A 24,347-nucleotide genomic window follows, 5' to 3' on the forward strand; every position below is an offset into this window, starting at 1 on the left:
AAAACGCGATCACCACACAGTGATGAAGACTGTGAGCATCCTTGGACAGATGTATATAGAAATCCCCACCTGGAGGGAAACTAATTTCTCTCCTTCTTGTTGAACTCCGGCCCAAGAGGCCTAAGCCTCTTGGGAAGTGTGTATTCCAGCTCTAAATAATGTATTTCTATTTCTAAAGGAAGTTAAACATAAGACATTAAGAAATCATACTTTCCAGGATGTATTTTTGCTGCATCTGTAATATACATCATTGACTTTTACAAATCTACCTCAGACCTAGAGTGGCTGTTGATATGAAGGTCAATGAATTTAGGACAGTCTGTTAGGCTACCTTCTCTAGTTCACTAATCAAAAGTTATAAATATAGCTTTTAATACCCCCTTTGTCTCTCTTTTTAATTGGCTGTCAAGACAAAGCAGAGGTAGCAACCAATATTAAGCATAGTATTTTGCTGAGTTGGACTTGACTCTTGGTTGCTACAAAACAAATCTAAGTTTATATCAGAGGTGACAAACTCTATGCCCTGTCATTTATCCTGTTTATAGCATGGATGACACCAACAGTCAGCAAGTCCTATTGATGTCTTGATGAACCAACTAGAGCAGAAAGCCACCAAGTCTAGGGATTTCAGTGTCAACAGTTAGCAATTAAAAAACCAATTAAAGGACAACCATGTTAAAGACACATTCTATGCTTCTCACTATATAATGTCTATTTTATGATTATTATAAAAGTTTTAGAAGATCCTCAACATTTCAGTGATAAAAGGGATAACCACTGTTAATATTGGACTACATATTATGTAGACATATATCAGAAAATGTATTGTGGTTTAAACCAATTACAGATTCAGTGATCACCAAAATATGTTGAGGTTTTAGTATGGACTATAATAATTGCTACATAAATACTACCTCATTTAAAGCACAACAACGCTAGGGGGTAAATAATATTAATTTTACAGTTGAGAAAACATGTGTCCAAGAACACATAGCCAGAAAACAGAAATGCCTGACTTTAAATCAGATCTGTTATTTCCAGATTTTAATTTTTAATATCTTATGTATGATTTATACATTTAAAACTTTGCAATTAAAAACATAACTATTACCCTGGACAATATTTATCTATTGACTTATAACAGTGACTTGATATTGTGCTAGCATTCCGTTGTCTAGATTTACAAAGTATTTCAGCATTCTTCCCTTAGACATTTGAATTTTCTTTTCTGTGAATCTTCCACAAGTATAAACAACACTGCAAAGAACATTCTAATAGTTAAATCTTGGTGTTCAACTTAAATTATTTCCTAAGTAGAAGTATTTAGTAGTTACTAGGATAATAGCAAAAAAAAAAAAAAATCCTTTCAATAACAGTGTCAAATTTCCCTTTACAACAATCATTTCAAATTATATGCTTCTAATGTATATGTACTTATGTTTGAGTCTTAAAATCTCATTTTAAAAATGCAAAAACTACACAAAATTTAAGCCATCATCTTTCCAGTCATGGTATTATAAAATCATGGAAGACAGCATAGGAGTCAGTCAGTGCAATACCCTATGGTGCTTTTAATATTGCATCCCTGGTCTGGGGTATTACTTCCTGTAATGCACAGGAAGTAAGAGATAAAGAATGATTTAAAACATTTCTAAACTACCAAGCATGTTTCTTCGTCTTTTATCAGTGAAATACAGCTTAACCTATTCCAAAGTGCATGCAAAATAAGAGAGCCTCGCTGGAAACTCGGCACTTCTGGCAAGCTTTCAACACACTTGACACAGGTCACAAATGATAAAGATTTTTTGGTTGTTCTCCACCTGGAATGGGTTTGCTCTAGGTCCTGGCAGCTGGCTGTGTAACTCTTGCCTCTGCAGTTACTCAAGAGCTTGGTCTCCGCTTGCTAATGGAAATTCAGCAAAGAAACATGAGATGGTCAGTGGGAGAGTGACAAAAACACATAAGCATATGAAATAGTTTTACATGTTTAGCAAAGGGGTTGTAAATGTGACTATATATGTCTTTCCTCCTTCAGAAACACTGAAGGTTTTATCATGAGTCCTTTTAATTCTGGGGCACTGAGATTTAGTTGTTCTTGAAGTACAAAATGACCTTCAACTGGGTAAATCTTAGTTGAGTACTTATTAGCTACAAAACATTGTTGGATGCTGCAACCTGAATGAAAAAAAAAAAAAAAGAAGGAAGGAAGGAAGGGAGGGAGGGAGGGAGGGAGGGAGGAAAGAAAGAAAGAAAGAAAGAAAGAAAGAAAGAAAGAAAGAAAGAAAGAAAGAAAGAAAGAAAGAGCAAGCAGGAAGAATGCTTCTGGGTGAGTGAGGTGATAGAAACCTATAAATATGTAAGTTCTCCAAGCAATTAGCAAATAAAACTGGCAGGAGGAGGAAGATGAATTCTGCTTGGGGTCCGGTGGGTGTAGTGGGAAGCGCTTGAGAAAGTCTGCTGAGGCTGAGGGGACAGGTGCATCTGTCCTAAATTAGTTCCTGGCAGAGATCTGATTAATAATTAAAAGTGTGAAATAAGCACATCATCAAAACCAGTACTTTTCCCCTATTTTTTCTCACACACACACACACACACACACACACACACACACACACACACACCTATCTTCTTACTTTTTAAAGAACATATACACTCCATCTCTGTAGCACACTCTAAGGCATCCCTAGAAGGCAAGGAACAATTGAATCCTAACAATTTCTGTTTTAGGAAACTAAATTGGGTGAGGACTGGCATTAAGAGCAACAACGCGGCACCTTAACTTTGAGTTGTTTGTGCTGGAAGGGAAATTCAGCCTTCAGTCCAGCAGTGTAGCCTGTGCAGGTGTGTGTGGGGAGGGGGCTGGATCCCACCTTCTCCAGCCCCCACCTCCAGGAGCCTATTACAGTGCTTGGCACCCAGTAGGTGATAATGTGTCGAACTGATTATAAATATCTGCTTTTTCCCCCATGGAAGGCAACTGACCCATCACTACATTTTGTTTCTGCTGTCAAAAAGCAGGAGAAAAGCTGGAGGTGGTGGCGCATGCCAGTAATCTCACTGAGGAGACTGAACAAGAGGATCTCCAGGAGTTCGAGGCCACCCTGGGCTACACAGTGATGACAGGACTACCCTGAACCCCAGACAGAGAAGGAGGGAGTGGGAGGAGATAGAGAGCGGAGCCCCAGCATCCTAGAATAGCTGTGGCAAGGGATGAAGGGGAGCAGGCTGGAGCTGGGGAAGGAGCTAAGGGTCCTACTTCGGTTCATCCCCTCCCGCAGCTATAGCTCAATTGCATCCCCGACTCCATTCAGGACCCCTTACTAGAAGGCGAGAGAGAACAGCCAGGCTGGGCGCTGGCAGAGCTCTGACAGTCACGTTCATCCCTTGCAGCTTTTCGAGTCCCCGGCAGCCTCACCCCTCCTCCCTCCTCCCTAGCCCAGATTTGGAGGCGATTCCCCTCTAGTGACCGAGTCGACTGCATTTGGGCGAGTGGCTTTTTGCCTCCCTCGCGTCTTTGTCTCCTCCTCCTCCTCCTCCTCCTCCTCCTCCTCCTCCTCCTCCTCCTCCTCCTCCTCCTCCTCCTCCTCCTCCAGCGAGCCTCCCAGCCGGGCGCAGGGTCTGCAGCAGCCGCCGCAGCAGTAAGAGCCAAGCCGTGCACCACTCAGCCACCCCGGGCCGCACCCTCGCTCCGTGGCGGCGCCCTAAGACGCCAGTCGCACCACGCACCGCCTGCGTCCCGCTCTCCGGCCACCGCTCCTGAACGCCGCCGCTGTGGCCCGCTAGCCGAGCTCAGAGGGCCGGCGCCGGCAGGAGTGGGCAGCCCAGCCTGCCCGCCGCGGGTTGGAGGTGGCTGCCGCTGCAGCCCTGGCAAAGCGCATACTTCTAGGCATACGCGCACCAAACGCCTCCTTCCTGCGCCAGGAGGATGGAACAGCCGTCCCTACCCGGGACTGGCGCAAGGTAAGGTGCAGCCGCCTGTTGCTTTTCGAAGAGCGCGGGATCCTCCCTGCCCAGGTGCTTAGGCCGTCCCTTCGGGCACAAGTAGAGAACTATCACCCTAGTTCCGGGGTACGTCTGTCCAAGCCTCTTGAGACGCCTGGCACTGACCCTTGGAGAGACCCCGCCTGGAGAAGGGGACCGGACCCGCTCTGCTCCTTCCTGCTCAGCCGGGTGCCATGCAATAGTCTGGAAACTTTTGTGACCACCCGCCCTCCCCGCGCAGTGCTCACCCTGTGCAGGGCAAGTAGCATGTTTAGTTCTCGCGTGCGCCCTTCCCCCAGCTCCCTGGCCAGCTACCTCTGCCCGTTTCTTCCTGTACGCTCTCGCCAGTGGACTTTTCGCTCCCTATGGCTCCCTCCCCACAGGCGAGGGTTTGGGACCAGCAGTGCTCAGGTTGCCTGTAGAAGCTGGGTAAAGGCAGGGAAGGTGACGGCAGAGGTGGGACGTGAGGCAAAGCCGCGGCCATCCCGAAGCTCCGTCCACAGTGCTGGGGGTCAGGCCACCCTTCCGCAAGCCGAGCCCAAATCGGTAATGAGACCCTCGGAGAGGCTTTCGCTTGTCCACCTTAGAACTGCAAGAGCAGATCTGGGTGGCTAAGAAAGTGGTTGGGGAGGAAACACTGCTCGGGGGAGTGCGGGAGGAAGATGAGGGTAGGAGGTGGATTCGCCCACCAATGAGAGGAATGAGAGAACTACAAATGCAGCGAGCAGCCAGCCCTGAGCGGTCATCTGGGGAGGAAAAGGGATTTAAATCCGGAGGGCGCTGGCCCGGTGTAAACACAGGTGGGGGAGGGGCTGTACACCTGGGGAGGCGCAGAGGTGCAAAGGAGCCATGAATTTTCGGGGCTCTGGGGAATTTGGGAAGGCATACTGCTGGGGTACAGCGATCTCCTTGCTCAGGAGCAAACAAACCTCCCTGCTGTAATATGAATACGCTGGCATTTTGGGCGGTGACTGGTCAGATTATGAACTAGAAATGCTTTTCTTTGCTTTAATGGGTCTGTGCCCTCACTTCCTTTCCTCTTCTGTACTCGCCTAATTCCATAGGTTTTCATTTTAGCAGCCGAGTCGGAGACCCACGCCCACCTTCCCTGCCCACTCTTGGTGTCTAGGATGTCTCCAAAGCCCTACAGTCTGGGCGGCAAGCAGAATCTTGCCCCGTAGTGGAGACCGGTGTGCAGGGCGGGCTGGGGAGAGTCCCCAGCACACAGCAAGTAGGTCGGAGTCCCAGTCAGTTGGAGGAAAGCACGGCGGCAGAGGCTGCAGTGGGAACCACCTTTTCCTCACAGCTCGGTGAACTGCACCTGGGCGGAGCAAGGGAGCCCTGTGCTGTGCAGAGAGGATCCGAGCTCAGAGTTGGAGGGCATGCAGGAAAACCGTGCGGAGGGTGTGGATGTCACCTGAGGGGTGAACCAGCATCCAGACCTAGGGCCCCACAGAAAGGCAGTTTAACCTCCTGGCCTCCAGGCAGATCTCTCTAGTTGTTTCAGATGCTTGGGGAGATAAAGAGGAAAAAAGATTTTTCTTTCATTTAAAGCGCAAGACTTCTTTCCTGAGAGAGCCTCTTCTGCTATTACAAAGAAGGGGCAGCCTCCCATCTTTAGCTCCCACAGCCCTCTAGTCCTTCTAAGGGGCATAGGATGCCACAACCCAAAAGCACCTAAGACAATGTTTCTCTAGGAGGAGGTTCACACCCCTTTCCTAGCAGTATCTTTGGCCAAATCAAGTACCTGTTTCCTCCCAACTCCACAGGCGAAGGATTTGGAAGTTTTGCAGATCTGGAGTCACACACAATTAGGTCCTTCCTGTCCAGGCCTCTCATGGGTAGGCTTTTAGTAACACGGGCTTCTTTCTCTACCTAGCCCTGCAGATGTGTCCTCTTTTTTACCAACTGGGAGAAAGGAGAATTTTCTTTTCTGGGTCTTAGACCCTTCCGAAGGAGATATCAATCTTAAGTGCTCCGAGGAGGAGGGAATACTGATGTGTCTCTATCATTAAGGAGCACCACTGGCACCTCTGGAGCAGCTAGTTCCCTGCTTAGCTGGGGCAAACTCCTGAACCCCAAAGGGCCCTAGTGGGGATTTTTAGTGTTCAATTTCCTAGAGTAGTTTCTGAACACAAAGGCCACACACTCACAGCAGCCAAGCATGACTGGTGAAAGGTTTCTGGATTTTGAATTACCTGCATATATGAGGTAGGGTCCCACAAGTAAGACTTAAGACTCATCCCACATGATTTACTTTGTGACACCCAAAGGCATGGTTTTCTCTGGGTATTTTCCCTCTGCATTTATGGTCTGGTTCCCTGAGCCCTTCCATTCCATGTAGAAACAGGTTAGAATATGTCCCTTGGGAACTTGAGAAAAGACTCCATATTCACATTGAGGTTTTCTTTATTTTGTTTTCAGTTTGCTAAACTATTTTGGGGAGAATAAAAGTAATAATAATGGGAACTACTTAGCATTACCAAGTTTGTAATTTGCGCCAGGCACTGTGGTAGGTATCTTACGTTTCTGTTAGTTTTAACTTGTATGAACAACCATAAAAGATGGGTAAAGCTATTGTTATCATTTAATAGCTAGCAAAGCTAAGTTATGGCAAAATTATTTGCTTATTGTTATCCAGCAAATAACAGCGGAGTTGGTATACCAGTGACCAGAGAACACTGGCTATTTCCCGTAATCCCAACTCTGTTTGGTCCTGAAGATTCTTTGTCTGTAAAGAAGTATGGAGGAGACTCCTCTCTTCCTCCAAATCCCAAGAGCACACTGTAAATGCCAGTGGGGCTAGAATGTGGGAGACTAATGTTGCACTTTGTTGCTTTGGTCTGTTGGGGGTAGACTTTGGAAGTATGAGGTGCTAGTACTGAAAGATGATCTAGGGAAAGATTTCAACTGGTATTGAAATTTTTTTTTCTCGATATTTTAGCAGACATTTTATTTGTAAATAGAAAGGGGAATCCAAATAAAAACAGAGATTTGTTTTATTGTGAACAAACAAGCCAATAGAGGCAATTTTAGGTAACACTTGTATTCTACAAGTGAGCACCTTTCTAGGAGTTGAATGGCAGAATGTTGGAGTTAAAGAGAATCTCAGGCATGTTCTCTCCCAACCCAGATGCAAGGAGAAGATTCGATGCTGGGCTGCAGGCTACTTGGTGGATTTATACATAACTGTTATGGACCTACTGTCTTTTGATCCTTTGTCAAATAAACTATGTTGGCACATGAATTGATTATGCCCACTTCTACCATTTTTCAACATCTTAAAATTAATTAGGGCAAGTATTTATTTTGGAAATAATGCTGTGCTTACTTTTCCATTAATGTTTCTCAATTAGCATGATAAAAAATTTAGTGTTCTATAATGTTTGAAACATAAGTAATGTGTCCCTTTTGCAAAATAAGTAAAATAAAATAAAATAAAGTAAAATAAATTTAAACAATAAAGCAAGGAAAAAAGAAAAAAAAAACTCCAGTAGAATATTTGTATCTTCAAATCAGCAAAAGTTAACTAAATGGTAGCCCTTTAATAATTCTAAATAAGAGTAAATGAATTTCTAACCATTTTAGCAAAATGCTTCTATCAGCATTGAATAACTCTGTCGTGCTCTATCTTCAAGTATTTGTGAAAACAAAGCATATATATATATAGTATATATATATGCTTTATAATATTATATTATTATATAATATACATGTTATATAGAATATTATTATATCTTAATATTATAATATTATTATACATAACAACAGAGGGAAAATAATTTTGATGAAATGAACTGATATAATTTCTCCTGGATTTTTGACCCTTTAATTAAACTTCTATATTGATGTGATTGTGAAGTAAAACAATATATTCATAGTGATTGTACCTTGGACTCACAAAGTGAAAAAATATTTCTTTGCTAGTTTCTTATCCCTTACACCCCCCTCTACAGAGGGATTTTCTCCAGTCACTTAGAGATTTCATATATCCCAGGCATTGCAGTGGGACAGAATTCTGGATTATGTCTTTTCTCTAAGGCCACAGTACTATCTTCCCTTTGGAAACAAAGCAAGAAAATGTGACTGCAGGAAGTGAGTTTGGGGATAAGAAAGGTCTGTATCTCAGAACCACTGGGGAAACAAGAGTTAGGGCATATCGTGACAATCTGTTGGGTTTTATGTCATATGGAATAGGGTTTCTACCTCTAATTCTACTCTGTACCAAGATGAAGCCCAACAGTGCATAGCAAGGAAAAATGAGAGGAAGAAAAAGTACAAGGGAAGGAAATGTCTTTGCAGGAGGTGCAGGTTGGCTGATGACGGGCACTGGTGTGACAGAAATGCCCACCATAGGAGAGCTTGTGCCAGGAGCCTTTATCTCCTCCTTCCTAAATCTACCTCAACCCCCCATCTGTGCCAAGCTGACTGATCTGAATCCCAGAGACTCCAACTTCTCAAGGGGATGCATTCACTTTCTAGAGAATTATTACAAATGTATCTTCTTTTCAGGTAAGTAGGAGACAAAAATGCATACCTGCTGCACTCTTTAGGGAGAACCGTTAAAAATCGGATTATCCCCAAAGCATAACCTTCTGGAGGCAGAGACACTGATTTAGTTCCATTATAGCAGAAGAAAAAGTAACCTTGAAATATAGTATGACAAAATGCTAACAAATGATCTCTGTTCTAGGAAAAACAGGAAGTAGAATTCTTTTGATCCTGAGTGGACATCATGGTTTCTAATTTCTAGACTTTTTCGGGGAACCAGGGGCAGTAGCTCTGTCTTTATTTAATTCACATGGTACAAATACTCTCTTTGTATTTTACTGTAGCCCCTATGGTGTAGTATTGCAAGGCCCACACAACACTTCTGGTGGCATAGGTCTCTGAGCAGATATTCATTTCAAATCATATAAACACAAGTGTGCTGACATTTAAAGTAACAATTACTATTCAGCAACATGACCTGAGACAAATGATGGAAAAATGGAAAAGGTTTGTTCAGAACATGTTAAACAAAACTGTTTATGCAATAGGCAGTGCAATTTACATTTTTATATTTTATTGGATATTTGATAATAAAACATAGTTGAGATCTGGAACATCGGACCCAGACTATTTTTAGTAACAAAAGAAGCTCAATGATAAGATTCTGCGAAGCTTGAAAGAAATGTTGGAAATTTTAAGAAAGACCAAAATCAATTTAATAAGCTTCATGACTTTTATTTTAAATAAATGTATAATATCTTAATCCATATTTAGATTTGAATAATCAATAGGACCGAGCATTCATTACATCTGAAGATTATGACTTTTACAAAATCTGTTTGAGAAATGATTTAGAACCAGGACAGAAGCTCTTATATCTGAGATAATAGTATATATTTACATATACTTTACAGAAACAGTCAATTAATGTATCTCAACACAGTATATGAAATGGTCATTTCATTTTAGGGTAAAATCTAGTTGAGCAACACCGTTTTCCCCAAAATAGTAAATTAATAATAAAGGCACATAATTCTTTAAAGCTGAATGAATAAATACTGCAAAAATAATTACTCCCAATGCAAACATTTTATTCTTTAAGAGGCTAAATGAATGGACTAGGAAAGGTTATGAAATGTATGTTTTCACTTTACCCTAATCTCTCTAAGCTACATTTTATGTTAATATTTAGCTGGTGCAAATGTCACTACAGTTTTAAAAAACGCTTTGGTATCTTCTTCTAGCAATAACATACAAACCAGTATTATAAACTATGTCAAGCCATGCTCAATCATGAAGCAATACTTGATACAATGATATGTTTTCAAATATAGTTAATTTCTTTTTTCTTCTTCCCTCTCTTCTACTTCCCTCCCTCCCTCTTGAGTTTCTTCCTTCCCTCCTTTCTTCCATCAGTAATTGACTAAGTTTTCAGTACCTTACTGGGATGGACCATTTTTGTCAGAGCTGTTATATCCCTGGGAAAGACAGGAGTGAATGGACATATACTTGCATATTTGTCCAAATCTAAAGCACAAAGTCATAGGGTTTCTTATCAACCCTTTCTCTTAGTCGTCTGACTTCAGTTCTGATTGGAGAGACATTGATTGTCCATGGTTGCTTACAAAGACTCCACCTGTTAGCAGTGACTAAGCAATACGTTTTCTGTATGCTATTCTGGGAATTTGTGCACAGACAAAATCCTGGTCCAGTGTACTCATCTTCACTACACATCTGGCCATCACAGATTACCAAGCAGAATACTTTCCACTTTTTCCAAAAATTATATTTATGCTTGTATTTTCAATGTTTTTGATCTGTTTTGGAATAGTGTGTAAGTATTTATTAGCATAGACACTCTTTTTTTCCAACTGTACCTCCTATAAATAAAATCAATTTTATTCTCGAATACAAGATATAACGAAGACTATCAGTGCCCAACAGTCAGCTACAGAAGCTGTGAAGGAGGGGTGACATATGGCCAACCAGATCACGAGAACCAGGTGACAGGCAACAGTAAAGCAGCAGCACAGAAGGGGTAGTACAGAGAAAGAAAAGCTAAAAGCATGTTCACAAGCAGAAATCAGTATTGAGAAGACAAGCTGGAAATTAGCACAACAATACTAACAGATATCTGGTAGAACACCTAATGTAAGAATAAAAGAAAAAAGTATAAGAATAAGACAAAGAAAGAGAATGGAAAAAATAAGACCTGGAGAGGAAGAGATGTACAGATTAAGAAACTGAACTAAATAATTCCTGTTTGGATTAGCCCAGACCAAGCTAACTCCTCAGACAGGACATAGTCTGTTTCTTGCATCTTCAAACAACACCTGAAACAACTCAAAAGCCTATTGATGTAGTTTTTTTAATCCCCAGGTCAAGGGGTCCTATGCTCAGTTATGCCTTTGTACCCTTTCACCATCTGATGAAACTGATGGACTCTGGAATGATGTATTTAAATGCATAAAATACAATACATAAAAGTGTAAAAATACAATTTTAACAATAACATAATTTGCTAATTAGAGAAAATACCATTGTTACTAGTGTGTGTCTCTTTTGTAAAGTGGGTATAATAAGCTCTTAGTAACAGGACTAATAACTGCCATCATTTCAGAGTGTGGATAAGCATAAATTTGACTGCAAGATAACTATCAACGGTATGAATATGAAATATCCAAATTATAGTGTTGACAAAATCACTGCTTCTGTTACTACATGTGAGCTTTATAGCTTGAATTAATAATGCAATGAAGCACTATATCATTTAAAGTTAATGTATAAAGTTGTAACTTTATCTATTTAAAATCATGAATGGATCTTCTGAATTTCATTGGTAGATACCTTGGAAGTCTGTTACCTAACTTTGCACTAGGATAGCATATGATTTACCATCTACCACAGGGATATTTTGGAGAATGAGAGAGACCTTAGTTGTTTCTCACAGATAGTAGGTGTAAATTGTAATGGACACGGGCCAGTTGTAATGTAGGGTTCTCCGAGTTGCTTTACGTCTCATAGAGTTATGCCTAAGACCAATTTCAACTTCTCTGGCCTAAGGAATTGACTCTATCTGTCCTATTTGTGAGAATGAAGGGCATTAAAGAAGTGGAGAAGATCGTTACCCAGAAGAAAGTTTTATGAGCCAGTGCCAGCTGTGGAATGCCTCTGTAAGAACCAAGCTGGCCATCTAGTCATCCTGGCTGAATGAACACTGGCTTGGATTTTAATCCCGGAAGGTCCCTATGGTTAGTTTCCTTATAGTCTAGGCCAATTTCATCTGAACCAAGGGAGAACTATCAGGCTATGTTGCATTTCAGCCAAAGGTTTCAGTCTCCCCTCCAGTACAGTTAGATTTCAGCAAAGCTCCCACTTTCATTCCCAACCCACTTCCTTGCTCTCAGGAAAAGGTCTTATTGCACACAGGTGGATAGAAACATGTGAAAAAAGCCCAAGACTTGAAAAATCCTTAAACCAAGTTATGGGGTGTTTCCTAAATAGATGGTGGATATGGTCTGATATTGGAAAAAGGTGGTAGAATGTCCCTGCTCCTTGAGATCAACATGTTTTTATCTTTTTTAATTGGTAAAATGGAACCTGTTTGTTAAAAGAAAAATAATGCTAAACAATATTTTGATTTAGCAGAAGCAGGCAATATTTCAAAATATATGCTCTTTTTGTGTATGAAAGCTGCTTGACTAGGACCTAGGTGACAGTCCCTGTTTTAGCTTTGACTCTAACTATCACGGTGATATTTGACTGGTCACACAATTGCCTTGGGTAGGACAATTTAATGCTAATTGTTTTCTAGAACCCCTTAGAAATCTGTGGTCTATAATATCAGGATGGGTCTGACAGTGTTTTTTATTTATACTCCTTATGATGGCTTCCTTGTATAAACTGGTTATGGCTTAAATTGTTGCTTAAGTCTTTTAGCCCCCAAAATGCCACAGATCCAGTAACCATAGATAGATTGGCACTTTATAACTTGGAGTGTCAGTAATATCTGGAGCACTTCTCAGACTCTAGAATAAGGGTATGAGAGGGAAAGCTGGAAAAGAAAGAAAAGCTGCTTATTTAAGGTGTGGAGTTAAAATTAGGGCAAAACAATTGATAACTTTCCTTGCATCAATAATTGTTATGCAGGCAAGAAATAAGGAAGATAAAAGAGAAATTTCTTCAAAATGACGAATGTGTTCTCATTTTATACCTCACTCTTCACAGCCATATGATCATGGCACTCTCTGCCAAAACCTGAAATGTGTCTTGGTTTTATACAGGAGGGTTACATCCTTACTATGGTCACATAGGTTCTTGGCCTGACATTTTCCTGTGCTTCCTCTATCATGTTTCTTGGAATGCTACAAGTCCTGGTGTATGAAAGTTGTCCCAAATGGGGATTATTTATAGTTCCTTCTCAATACTGGTAGCATGAAAGCAATCAAGAGTGTATACACCACAGCCACTACAACATGCCTCTCTGGAGAAATCTGTTATAAAATTTATAACACATTCCATTCCTCCTGCCTAATAAAGGATTTGCAGTCTTTACAACTGGAAGAGTTCTTTCACATCTCTCTCCCTTTGACATCCTGTTCCTTAAAGTTTATCCCTTTCCCACCTCCACCTCATTTCTCTCTTCTCCTTATTCTTTCTTTCTAGTTATTCATTTATCTATCCATCTGTCCATCCATCCATTGAAACCCATACTAATTCTTCTTTTTCATTTTAATAGCTCATTTAGTGATTGTGGGAAATTTTCATAACATTGAATATGCCTCAGTTCTCTTTACATAAAATTGGTGTAATGATAGTTGTGAAGCACAGATGAATGTGTATAAAGTACTTTTAGCAGTGCCTAGTAAATTCTTAGGTCATTCTTACTAATATTAAGTAAAATATTATTGATCACTTATGGTGGGTCCAACGTTGATTATGTACATGAGAAGAGGTCAATAAAAAAACATAAGAAAATATGCAAGAGCTCTGAACAAAGTCTAGTTAGTGGTTATCAAATTTGACTTAATAAATCCATAGGTATTTGAACTGAATCTTGAAAGATTATCACAAATTCTCATCAAACTGATAAGAGAGATAGAACCATCCTAAAAAGAGGTATATTACCTGAGCACAGACATAAGAGTTAACACAATAAATAGATTTTAGGGTTCTGCATACCTGAGCCTAAAATTCTGGAGGGTGGAAAGGTCTTTGATCAGTTTTGGATAATGACAAAATCCAAATTCTTCAGGAAATGACATGCAGTCTTCTTTTAGTTTTGTGTTTGTGTTGCTTATATCAGTATAGATCCAAGATTTGACTTTAAAAAAAGTCAAATATCCAGATTTTATATGAAAGCTCCTGATATTGGTAGAATTCATTCAATTAAAAACAAAATAAACAAACCAAAACATAACATATCTTTAAGCTATTTCAGCCTCTCACAGAAGAGTGGAGTTCTAGGTTCCCAATCTTACTTTAAAATGGTAACAAGTGAAATTGGAATTCCTTATTTGAAATGTGACTCTTTCATTAATTGTATGGCCAAAAATGAGAGCCCCTTAAGCTCACTGAGCTTCAGTTTTCCTGCAAATATGTCTCTTATTTCTTGTTCTCTATCATTGCTATTAGTAAGGTTTTAGGCCCTAGTAAAGAACTGAGCAAGTGCAAGAATTAGCTGTAGACTGTAGTGTGCTGTGGTAGGGCTGTACACACAATAGCAACTCAAATATATAGTCACAACCGATATCTAATTGTTCTTATGTGCCTTGTTAATTGTAACAGTGGGCGAGGGAAGAGAAATATAGGCACATAATCCACAATTCTTTTATTTGTTAAAAGCATCACAAGGAATTTGACATCCATTTTGGAAACCTGTACATCAGAGATCCAGTTACGAGTTATTGACTGATTCTATATGGATTCAGTATGACAGGAAAAAGGGAAACCAAATGTGTATATGGTGTGTGCTGATTATTTCATTGAGACAGGAAGAGGATTCTCTGTAAAAGAACTAACTGCATTAAGTGTTAGGGTTGTGGCAAACTACACTTGGATTTATATAATTTTCCCTCTTTTGATCCCTTACCATTCTTGGCTGGTTTTAATTATTCAAGATTTTGAGGGAGTGATCAAGCCTTAGAAATGTCAAATTGTTTCTGTGGAAAGGCTGAGCTTGGGGTTGGATTTGGCATTGATTAGAGGTGGGTATACACCCAGCCTGCCTCACTGGCCGGCTTGAAAATTTCAAGATTACTGTAATACCTGGAACATAGTGTTATCTAATTTGTGTTATATTTATTTGTTTTGTTGCCTGATTAAATTTCGAAAGAAGAAATTTTGAAGATGCAGAAAGGTCTTGGACAGGGATACCTGTCCAAGGAGGTACTATCTGAACAGGAGAACTGTTTGAACAATTTCAGCTCCACTGTGGAGTTCTTACCACCAGTGCTTCAGGAGCTAAACATTTTCACAATTCTTAAACAACCTAGGCTGTCAAGACTGAGGTTTCCGATGTCACTTAAGTCCTTTCTCTGGCGATGTATCAGGGCCTCTCCCCTTGACACTGCATGAACTGTCCCAGAAGAGCCAAGGTCCTCCTCCTCTGAGCTGGTTCTGAAACACACTTTGGTGTATTAATTGACATTATAAATGAAGTACTACATTTTGTATTAAGGAAATAGCAAAACCAACTAGCAATGAGATGATATTTGGAAATAAAGACTTTCAAGGACAACTAAGTTCATATGAGTAATCAACGTGAGGCCTCCATGGTGGAACTGCCCCTTTATAGCAAGAGATGCAAGAGAGCTTTCTTCCTGTCTCTCACACCAAGGAAACATCATGTGAGAACGAAGAAAGCAGTCATCTGTGACCCAAGGGGAGCTCATACCAGATATTAGCCCTGCTGACATCTTCTCCAGATCTATAAGAAATAAATTCCCATTGTTTAAGCCAGCTATCCTATGGTACATTGGAAACGTCTACTAAGACAGTAAGTTACTATGGCTTAGCCTGAGCACCTTATATATCTCTTTGGATGAAAATGTGCCTACTTTTCTGTACCAGTAATTGCATATAGTGGATACTCAATAACTACATAATAAGCAAATAAACTTTAATGAATGGAGTGAAAAATATCCAGTTTGAGGCTGGGGTGGTAGTACATTTCTATCATCCCACCAGTTTTGAATGCTAAAGGTGAAAGATTGCAAATTTGAGCCCAGCATGGCAACTTAGCCAGATCTTATCCCAAAAATAAAAAATAAAACAAAGACTAGGGATATAATGTAGCCCAGTGTGAAGGTCATGTGTTTAATCCCCAATAATTCAATTTGAGCATTTTAGAATTATTTGAAAGCATTTTTGCAACACTGAAGACTTCCTACAATCATGAAATTAGAAGTTGAGATAAAATAAGAATCTATATGTGTGTGTGTGTGTGTGTGTGTGTGTGTGTGTGTGTGTGTGTGTATTACGTAGTCTCAAGATATTGACCGTCTCTACTATTTTTGTTACTGGCTCACTCCATGGGGTTGTAATGATAATAAAATAAGTAAAATTGACACGCTTTTCTATTTACCCAGCATGCAAGCTAGTGACTATTTCTATGCATTTGCAATTTCTTCAAGGTCTTCTAGAACTATTCTCAACAAAGAGATGCTGAGTTGGTATACTGACCTGCCAAAACCTAATTAACTGTGAGTTTAGAAAGAGATAAAAGAAAAGTCTCCTTGTTATAAAGAATCATGGAACCTTGATATTGGCTGGGAGTTTTGAGATTCTTTTAATTTGAAACTCCGAATGGATGGCCTATCACAGAAGAATAAGATTTTTCTGACAAAAATGGTAGCTTTTGAATGCTTTCTTGCTCTGAGAAGTACCTCAGACACTATGAGGAGTTTGCCTTTGGCTTTTGCTGCTTGAAAATGGAGAAGTTGTTTCCTCAACATGCTTTCGTCTTTATTCATGTCTAACTGCAGAGAGTTTAGAGGAAGGCGGGTGGGGATTGAAGAATCTGAAGTGCTTAGGTAACAGCTGGCATGCCAGTTGTGTAATGAAGAAAATACATTGACAATATTAAATTGTGGGCTGAATCTCATTCTTGGTGTTTAAGAAAAAAAAAAGAGCATAAAAACATTTTTATAAACAATAGAGCTTTTATACCAGGGTTGTTTCTAACTATTGCACAAATGTGCTGAGAAATACAGGCCTCCAATACTTGGCCCTTTCTTCCCCCTGACTGGGTTTACTGTGCAAATACCATGTAGCTTTCTGTTTTAACTGGAGGGGTTGTCATGTTTCTGAACACTTGTAACTGAGGGAAGTAGTGTCAGTAATAAAAGATAAATTCACTTTTCTTGTTCAAGATGGAAGAGCAAACAGGTTTGTAGAAAAACTACTGGTAATCTGTTAAGTAACTCAGAAATTGCTGTTTCCTTCCCAACCTCCTATATCCCAAAGTTGCAGTCAACTTTTAGGATTTGTGCTGGTGGAATTGTAGGCCATTATGTCTTTGAAAAACCATGCTTCATTTTCTACTTTACTCTGTGTGTGTGTGTGTGTGTGTGTGTGTGTGTGTGTGTGTGTGTGTGAGTGTGTGTGTATGCACATAACCATGGTGAAGTGTGAATATGATGGTGACCTAGCCTGGTAGTGTTTGTATACTTTCCACATGGCAGGTGTCTCTAGTAACAATATATGGGTATTTAAGGTCCTAGATTAGTCAGATGTAAAGAAGGGATTTTAGTTATCCGTTGGCAGTCTGGTGAAACTTGTACACAATTTCTCAAAATATTATTTCTAAATAGAAAACGTAAAGTGCATAAGATTATAAAAAGGGAAAACAAAAACATACTGATTTTCACAGAATTTATAGCATCATGCATGGCCTATAACATTGCCTAATATGTCATCAGTAAAAAGTATCTTAACACATTTCAGTAGTTTGTTTAAATATCATACTAAGCCTGTAGCCCATATATATACTATAGTTTCAAAAAATGCTAGTAAAGAGATAAAGTTCACAGGATCCTGAAGAATTTTTATGTTGGTTATATTATCCGTATTAACCATATTAGAAATTCAAACTGTTAAACCTTAAAATGTTTGCTTTCGTACTAAAAATAACAATAAACCTACTGTACATTAACATAGAACATAATTTTGTGACGAATTATTTTACTTTCAGAAAACGGTTTTGTGAGAAAGGCATATTATGCTACTTTTCCGCACATCTTTTTCATATCTGCCTTTAAAATACCATTCTTATATCTGCTTATGTATACCCCGGTTGTTGTAGCCCATGCTAGGGAGGATTAGAGAAACCCACTAAATATTTATGATAGAACAGGAAGAGAAAAGGCAAATCCTATAAAAATAATATCCCTGAAAGCACCCTGAAAGGGACTTGAGGTTCTCCTGAAACCCCTGTTCTCACCTTGAGAGCTGGAGTGTGGGGTAGAAGTGGCTCAGTGGGCAGGCAGTGTGGCAAGGATAGAGGAGAGAGACTGTAACAGCTTAGGGGAGAAAGATGAAGACACAGCCAAGGTGTACTCACAGCAATGTTGGGTATGAATGGGAAGCAAGTCATAAGAGACAGAAGTCACAGAATGTAGTAATCAGTAAGATGTAAGACAGAAGAGAAGTAATAGTCCCTGAGAAGGTCCTGGCTAATTAGGATATCTCTGCTGGTTGTGAGTACAGGAGTGGGAATATCCTTCAACTACCCCAAGTCAGGCCTGCTCCATGAGACCATGACACCTTGACCTGAGATGGAAGAGCATTAGGAGGTACGTTCCTACAACAACGACTGACTTTCTATGGTATGATCACATGTAAGCAGGTATTAGAGTAGGCAGGGTTACTAGAAACATTCAAGGGGGATAGCCCTGGTAGAATGGTTCTTATATGCAGCCACATGGAGACATGTCACATGCTTAGCAGCAAAGCTGACAGGATGGGATCTACAGAATGCCCTTCCCCTTGGGCCTAGACATAATTAATGGTGGCAAGAACACTTAAGGAGGACTTAGAAAGCCAAAATATGTACTTATGCACAGATTATATGTATGTGTGTGTTTTACTGGGTGCCTGTATAGATTAGTGCCTTTATCAGCCCAGCCTCAGCATGGAGTAGAGGAATGCACTGTCCTGATCAAGTCATGAATGCAGCTGCTGGCTTGCTACTCTAGCCGTGAAAACTTGTACTGGGTCTCAGTGTCCTTGTGGAGGGTGTGACATGCCAGGAATCCTGCCCCAGTGTAAACCATTTGCAGGTCATGATTGATCCTCTGGAGATCACAGAGCTTCCATCACCATCAGAGTCTACCTGAGTGGCATTTCCCTTGTCTTCATTTCAGTCTTGCCCATTGAACGGTGTGGAAATGAATGAGGAAGTGATCAATCTGATGTGAGGAACTAAATATAGGAGCTAGGTTTCTGGGGAGTTGCAGATTTTCTTGCTTGTTTGTACATCGTTCCCACTTTGGCCTGATAACATTAGCACTTCTTTCTTTCCAGCTAACAATGCACAGACACACAGCACATACATACATACACAATCCCTAGGCAATCTGACCACACACTTTTGTGTCCCTAAATGCACACCACTGTGGTATGGGAGACAGTTTGAGATGTGCAAATAGTTTTGCATTTACATATACTGTATTTTGTATATAATGTAGTAAGCATATACAAATCTTATTTAGGGCAATAAATCTAAATAAGTCTAATAAAGTTGACTTTGAGAAAGAGGTGCAGAAGGGCAAGTACAGGTAGAAACTGGTATAACAAAAAACTTGAAGATAGTATTTGAGCAAATCATATATGGGAAGCACCTAGTATGGGAAGTAATCATGTTGTAGAGGCTTTTGTTTTAACACATTCGTAAAAGGAGATTGCCCTGTCAGGTAAAAGTGTGACTGATCAGAAATGTTTGCCTTCAGCCTAAAAGTTCTTGGTGGGAGCCTGAATCATTTTATATCTGCATCTTACTGGTTCTGTTTGGAATTTGTAGACTTTAATTTGGGCATAATGTCATTCAAATTAAGATGAAAAGAGATTATGCAAACACTTGGACTTTGCAAAAATGTCAATTTCATAAAGGACAAAAGAAACATGACTAGGAAACCATTATCAATTAAATGAGGAAAAATACTTATGCATATAAACAGGATAGTTAAGATAGATAGTCTTCTAGTTTCTCTTAGTTCATTGAAAAGAAAGGTTTGTTCTAATATTATTTGGGCAATATCTCATGCCTATATCTTTTACTCTAAGTAACTATTCTAATGATAACAGTATGCAATATTAATTATTATCACGCTCCTATTATCTTGTTTTGAAATTGGTTTTTTTCTTCTTTTTTAAAGTAAAAAATTGAATGGAACTAAGAGATATGCTAACTAAACATAATGTGCTATATTTGATGGGACCTGGATTAAAACTTGAAAGTTATAAAGCACATTTGGGAACACTTAAAGGAATTTGCAAAATGGACTGTTAGTAAATAACAACTTTGGATTTTGTAAGTATGATCATTTTGGAACTTAGGATAATATCTTTGTCTTAGGAAAGTCATACTGAAGTATTTAAGTAATGAAGAAATGAATATTTAGAAATAAATTTTAGTTAGTTTAACTAAAATATACATATGTGTATCTAGATTCATGCATAATGCCCATAATTATATAACTGCACAAGCAATAAATATGCATACATGTGTATAAATACACATAGACCCACACAGACATGTAGACATGTAATAATGCTCATGGAAAACAAGCCTAGCAATATGAATACCTAATTAATAGAGAATGTTCATTGTTGCAATTACTGTAAACATCCTTTAGATTTATTTAGACTTAAAATATTTCAAAATAAGAAGTTTTAGGAAAATCTTAGAAATTTTTGTCTAAATGTTTTTAATCATGTAGATCAAGAAACTGGTTTTGAGGAGAAGCAGAAAAGTTTTCTTGACTCTACTATAGAATGCCTGTTGTGCAGTGATCTGCAGTGGGTTCTCAGCTATTTCAAAGACAAGATTCCTACTCCAAAGGAACCTTTAGATCTACAGCCAAGCTCCACTCAGCAAAGCTGAGGACAGTTCTTGACGACTGCCCCGCAGACTGTGGTGGTGAACCTATGGCATGCATGCCACAGGGGGATATTTGTATCTTGTATACAAATTGTATATTGTATAAGGTTTGCCATTGCAGGCCTAGACTGTTATTAGCAAAGGCTTCACAATAACAGTGACTCAAACAATAACTCTGTACACAGAATGGCCTTTGTTATGATATATATGATTTTGGATAACAATATTTTTTCAATAAACATTCCTTGAGCACCTACTATTTACTATTTTTTCCTCTGAGGCTGATGGTAAGACAGTTAAGATTCTACTCCTCAGCAAGTTTACATTTTGGGTTGTAAGGAATATAAAGTAGCCAAGTACATAATTAAATGAATGGAAAGATTCTAAACATTGTTAAGTCTTGTAGTAAAGAAAATAGTAACGGGAGTAATGTGACATTGGATGATCATGAACAGATTTTCTGAGGAGAAGGCCAGCCAGGAAAGTCTGCAGCCATTAAGATGAGAAAACTACTTGATATTCCACGTCTCTGCTGTTCATTCCTCCCATTTCTAGCCTCTGAGTTTGCTACTGTCCTTGTTAAGGCTCTTCTGAGCCGCAGGGCTCGCTCAAGGTTTGTGTTTGGGCTGTGCTCCAAGCCAGGCACCACGGTGGCACCCATCCAAAGCTGTGCTCATTCTTGTTTGCTCTTTCTCCTGTTAAGGAACTCAAGTGCTCCTTCCTGTAACCCTCTCTTCTTTAGGATGGACGTTTTAAGTTGTTTAATCTAAAGACCACAGAAATGCCATGGTTTGCTCATACTGACATATGACTTTGAGAGGAAGTTAAAGTCCCTGAATAATGCTGCAGGAAACCTTCCAAACAACCATTTTTAGTGGTGCCACATTGGCACCCCTCTGAATTGCTATCTGATTTTGCTAATTCAATATGACAGGTTTCCAAAGCAATTTGAGTTCGTATAGAAGCAGTGAAAGAAAGGGTATTCAAACTCGTTTAAAGAAGCACTGATACTGCATTCTCCTTGCAACACCGATCAAGATCCATTTAGATTCATTTCCTGGAGGCATTAAATATGTTTTATCTTTTCTCTTTCAGTCACCTTTCCAGTTTCTCCTGATATTATATTCATTCTGCAGTGCTTGAATTTACCTCAGAGTATAGAACCAGCCAGCTGTTCCTTCAGCCCAGAGGCTACCACGCATAGGAAAGAAAGGCACATTTCTTAGTATTTAATGAAATGTCAATTTTTAAAATTCAGGCAGAAATATTCTCCTTATGTACAAATCACTCAAGAGATACACCATCAGATAAACAGAGTCCAAAGTGGATTTGTAATATTTCTATTTCTTCCATTTCCAGTTTCCACCTGGGTGAACCAATGCCAAACTCCAGATGGCAGGGGGTGGGCAAGACAGCATGCAGTCAAAGAAATTGTTCTGAGTCCCAGTCCTACCAGCAATGGCTGTGAGCTTGCTTCAAGGCTTGGCCCATAGAACCACTCCACAAAGAGGCCCTACCTGCTCCTTCTGTATCTTGAGTCTTTGTTCTCAAATAGGGAGCCCTTCTCATCTCTCCAGATTATCTTGGCCATTCTTTCTCTCAGGTCCAGTCTTCTTCCTCTTACAGAAAGCACCAAGCATATGTCTGCTTCAGAGATGCTAAACTTACACCTCCTTCCTCTTGGTATGTTCCCCTTTCAGATCACTCTCACAACTTGCTGCTTATCTCTTTGAGTTTCCAGTTCAAATGTCACTCTCAGGGCAAGTTTCTCTCCATCAGGTGCACTCCAGACTTTACTTTGATACATTTTCTTCATGGTATTGGTCACTATCTTCTCTTAATAATTCGTTTATGTTTTGTGATTAGTGTCTGTTTCTCCTTCTCAACCTTGGATTCTATGGTACCAAAGACTTTGATTTTTATGCTTTCATACCTGCTATTCAAGAAATATTTGTTGGATGGAAATTAGTTGGAACTCCGTAAGAAATATAAGGTTTCTGAGAGTACTTTGGAAATTATAAAACACTATAACAAATATCGCACTCTTGAGCCTTTGGTACCTTATCCATGAAGAATCCCTATTCATCGCTCCAGTCTTGAATATCTTTTCCATATTCCTCCAATATTATGAATCACTGTTAAAGGTACGATGTTTCTATCACGTGATTTAGTTCCCTGTACAGCTCATTGGTAAGTGTTTTGAATGAAATTAGCAGCAAGTTTAAACTTGGAATCTGCTACTAACCACAGTAATGCCAATCCTATAAAATACATAGAGCTACAGTATTTATACAGTGTCCAATATCAAAGGGAAGTTTCTTTAGAATTTAAACTGTATGTAGCTTTGATTTATCAAATTTATCCTAAAAAGTGGCATCATATCCCTGGCTTGGGGAGGCCAGAAATGTGTACAGAATAGAACTTAGAAACTAGCATGGTGTTATGTTGCCTCTCTCTGTTTTTGTGTTCTTCAGGACAATAGTGCAGTGATGAATGGTGCTGGTGATGATGGCATCTTTTCCTCATATGGTATAAGTAGTCCCCCCCCCCATCTACTTACCTTTGTGGAAAAATTTCAACCTTTACTATTTATAACCATTTCAGACTTCAATCAGTATTGTAGTATGTTGGCTTTAAAAGAGCCTGATTTAAATTGAGGAGGGAAGGAAGGGGATTGCTGAAATCTCAATCCATTATTCATGATGTTTAGAGGCACACACCTTTTCAGAAGTGCAAAAATCATCCTGATAGAGACTGACTCAGGCAGCAAACAGCACTGATTTCAGAGGATGGAAATCCCTGCTTTCCTGAGACCTTGCTGATAAGGTACGAAACAGTGCTGACCTTTTTAACCCTGCAGTCTCCTCAGCTGTATAAGATATGAAGGGAGGTTCTTTTCGTTTCCATGGAAATTAAAATCTCTACTTTAAGGAAATGAAATCGAATATTGAACCTGGGAAAACTGCTTCACCTGGGTTCTAAAAAAGAGTGTTTTCCTCATTTCTTGAAACATAAAGATTTTATATCCAGAATGTTTTCTGCTCTCCTCTCCAGAATTTTGCCCACGTCAGCTAGAATATGGGGTCTTTGTGGTAAATTCCTGAAAGGAACTCTCAAAAATGCTATGCTATGCATGCTTATGCTATGCACATAGCATAAGAATTTTGATACTTCATTCATAATATTTTTAATGATAGCATTTTTTACATTTAAGTGACTTTGAGAATGAACAGTTGAGGTACCAACTTTGTTATATGATTTGTGCCTTAAAATAAGAAAATTACCCAGATTAAAAATAAATATATGACTGTCTTAAATTTGCAACACTTATATTTCTCCTTTAGGACAACTCACAAGTAAGAATGGACATTTTTTTTCTTTTGGCAATCTATAGGTTTTCTTATGGAGAAGGTAAGTGAAGAAAGTGGGTGAATTAGTTGGAAGACATTACAATTTAGGGGCAGCCCAAAAATATAACTCATTCAGAAGATGAATTAAAATGCAGCTTTTAGAAATATTTGTACTAAAAGCTATTTTATTTTCAAGAAAAAGAATTAGAATTGAAGGCTAGGTCTTACATTCTTTAAAGAATAATTGTATTCTTTGTCACCTGACTTAAGGTTGTCCAGGTAGGGCAAACTTCTAGGTAGAATTTGCGTAGAACATTGCAAAGTGACTTGCTTGTTTTTGAGTTTGGACAGCTTCTATGAGCTTTTACAAGCTAACTAACACGAGTTCTAATGCCCAAAGAGAATGCTTTACTTCCTTTGATTTC

At 39.3% G+C, this 24,347-nt stretch overlaps 1 protein-coding gene across 7 annotated transcripts in view; it reads left to right on the forward strand.

The window, feature by feature from the left end:
• The first annotated feature begins 3,576 nt into the window (after window positions 1-3,576).
• The window catches only part of Lrrc3b (leucine rich repeat containing 3B), an 82,632-nt gene continuing 61,861 nt past the window's right edge, over window positions 3,577-24,347 (forward strand). For 6 of the 7 annotated variants that reach the window (XM_063257044.1, XM_063257047.1, XM_063257045.1 and 3 more), the window contains exon 1: window positions 3,577-3,960. The gene's annotated coding sequence lies outside the window, so the exon portion shown is untranslated. The other variant, XM_013143730.3, reaches the window with a different exon arrangement.

The sequence above is a fragment of the Cavia porcellus genome, unplaced genomic scaffold (genome assembly GCF_034190915.1).
Source record: "Cavia porcellus strain 051 isolate PalLab524CR breed Dunkin Hartley unplaced genomic scaffold, mCavPor4.1 scaffold_10, whole genome shotgun sequence".
Classification (NCBI taxonomy): domain Eukaryota; kingdom Metazoa; phylum Chordata; class Mammalia; order Rodentia; family Caviidae; genus Cavia; species Cavia porcellus.